Consider the following 2,976-nt stretch of genomic DNA (forward strand, 5'->3'; position numbering starts at 1 on the left):
ATTTATTCATCATGTTTCATTATGTTAGTATGATTGACAACCTTCCTAGCATGATCAATATGATAATGAGTGAGTAGTCTCTTAGCTAGGGTTTAATGGGTGATTAGGGAAACCAACATGGGGAATGATTCATGCTTAAATTAATATGCTTTCATATCTTATTTGCTTGCTTGTTTTGATCTTAATACATGCACATGTTATATTTGATGAAATGCTAAGCCTATGAATCCTTGCATTTACTATCATCTTCTATCCTTTCAACTTGACTTGTAAGACATAACCCAACTCGAGTCTTGTTAGACCATGCATGTGTTAAGTAGGGAAGATTAAGTCGACTTGTAGGTGTTGTACAATCCAAGAGATTCGGCTCCGGGACCCAAACTTTCCTAGGATTGTAAGATATAACCCAACTCAATCCATCACAACAATAATTGCTTGCTTATAATTTGAGAACATGTTTGTATGATCATATCCCATGATTCCCCTATGAACCCATGACACCCTAGTGCTTTTAATCAATTGTTTACACCCTTATTTCATTTATCTTGTTAGTTTATCTTCATTGCTATTTTAGTTTAGTAACCTTCTACATCAACCCAATTTGTGACACCCTTAGACACCACTAGTTACAATAGAATCTTCATTTCAATACCCGTCCCTTGGGATCCGACCTTTACTTGCCTCTTTACTAATTGTAGAGTTGTTTGTGAAGTATAAATTGTATTTTGTATCGACCATTGACCAACGACCACATATGCTTAATTGTGAACACCAAATGGCTCCGATCAAAAATGGCGCCGTTGCCGGGGACGGTGTTTAATTGATTTAAGATTTCTTTTATTGTTTTTAGTTGTGTCTTTTTCACCTTGAGGAAGTAAAACTCCTCAAGGTTTGTTCTAATTGTTTTTGAGTTGTTTGATATTTTGCATGTCTAGAAGGCTACAAAGAGATTTGTTACCTTTTGACCGTGAAATCGAAAGAACCTTGACGAATAATAGGAGACTTGTTAGGAGGAATTTGGGAGGTGTTGGTGAAGTTGTTCAACCCACTAGTGAGTTTGTCAATCCTTTCGCAATAGAAGGAGAAGAAAACCCATTAAACAATACCACACAAAATCCACCTACAATGCCTAAATTCTCGTCACACTCTATACCCACCGAGGAGGATCTACCAAATGGTACTCCTACCCCACAACATCTTACCGGAAACTTTATTGCCAAGTCCGCCTTCATTCAACTAGTTGAGAGGAGCCAATTCGGGGGAATGCCTAGTGAGGACCCTCATTCTCATATGGAAACATTTTGTGATTATTGTGAAGCTATCTCTCAAACGGGCGTGACTCAAGACCAAATAAGATGGGTCTTATTTCCTTTTTCGTTAATCGGCACCGCAAAGCAATGGTTGAAGGGCCTTGATAAGGCCACCCTTGGAATAGATTCTTGGAAGAAGCTAGCTCCAGCTTTCTACCAAAAATTCTACCCACCGGAAAAGACCAATATGCTAAGAGCTCAAATTACGGGTTTTAAGCAAAGGGATGAAGAATCTTTGTATGAAGCTTGGGAGCGGTTCAAAGGTATTTGTCGCTCATGTCCTCACCATGGACTTAGCGAATGGTTTTTAGTGCAACAATTTTGGAATGGTTTATATGAAGATTCAAGGAACATTCTCTATATGGGATCAAATGGAATGTTCACCGAAGTTGATGACAATCAAACATGGAACAAGATTGAGGAAATGGCGGTCCATAATTCGCAATATAGTAGGCCTCGCAAGGCTACTAGAGGAGGAAAGTATGAAGTGGACACCGTTACTCAATTGGGTGCTCAACTTAGTGCTCACATTGACACAATCAACTTGAAGTTTGAACAAGCTATGGCTAGACTAGAGGAAAACTCAAAATCAACAAAGCATCATGTCAATGCCATGACGGCATCCTCATCAATCCCAAGCGGGATATGTGAGAATTGTGGAACCTTGGGTCATGACTCAAGTGAATGTAGGGGAACAACCGAGCAAGTCAATGCTTTCCAAGCCTACAAAAGTGGTACCCCTTATTCAAATTTTTACAATGAAAACACCAAGTTCCACCCAAATCTCTCATACAAAAGCCAAAATGTCCAAAACCCTCAAACAACATACACTCCACCACCCATGAGAAATCAAAATCAAAGACCCTTTTTCAATCAAAACCAAGGTTACCAAAATCAAAATCCATACAATCACCACAATGACCAAAGTTTTGATGTCCAAAAAGCGGTCCTTCAAATGCAAAAGAATCAACAAGAATTTTTCACCCAAATGCAAAAAGATAGCCAAGCAAAAGACACCACCATCAACAACATTCTAGCTCACACCAAGATGTTGGAAACACAATTGACCCAACTAGCATCTTCGAGCTCACAAAGACAAAAGGGGCAATTACCACCTCAAGGTAATCCCCTAGACATGAAACGGTTAGTGCCATTCACTTGAGAAGTGGTACAAGATATGAAGCACCGAAGGAGCAAGTTGAGGATGAAGTTGTGAGAGCTAGTGAGAATGAAGTTGTGGTGCAAGGTCCCAAAGAAGGGGAGTCATCAAAAGAAGAAAGCTCAAAGAAAAATGAAGACAAAGCCAAAGAAAAGGAGCCCATTGTGATTAGACTTCCTTTTCCAAGTCGACAAGCCAAGCCTAAATTTGATGATCAACTTGGAAAGTTCATGGAAATTGTGAAGAACTTAGAAGTCTCAATTCCTTTCACGGAATTAATCAATCACGTTCCGGCCTATGCAAAGTACATGAAAGATATCCTCACAAAGAAGAAGTCGATCCGGAAACTTGAGACTATCGCCTTCACTAAGGTGAGTAGTGCAATACTTCAAGGGAGTTCGCCTCCAAAGTTAAAGGATCCGGGAAGCTTCTCAATACCGTGTACCATTGGCGACACAACGATCAACAAAGCCTTATGTGATCTAGGGGCTAGTGTGAGTGTCATGC

At 39.8% G+C, this 2,976-nt stretch overlaps 1 non-coding gene across 1 annotated transcript; it reads right to left on the bottom strand.

Annotated features, from left to right (window-relative positions):
• Nucleotides 1-1,497: 1,497 nt before the first annotated feature.
• Nucleotides 1,498-1,604, bottom strand: LOC141616416 (small nucleolar RNA R71). Its single transcript, XR_012530765.1, has one exon. It is a non-coding gene; the product is annotated as a small nucleolar RNA R71 (small nucleolar RNA).
• Nucleotides 1,605-2,976: the final 1,372 nt, after the last annotated feature.

This window comes from Silene latifolia, chromosome 11 (assembly GCF_048544455.1).
Source record: "Silene latifolia isolate original U9 population chromosome 11, ASM4854445v1, whole genome shotgun sequence".
NCBI lineage: Eukaryota > Viridiplantae > Streptophyta > Magnoliopsida > Caryophyllales > Caryophyllaceae > Silene > Silene latifolia.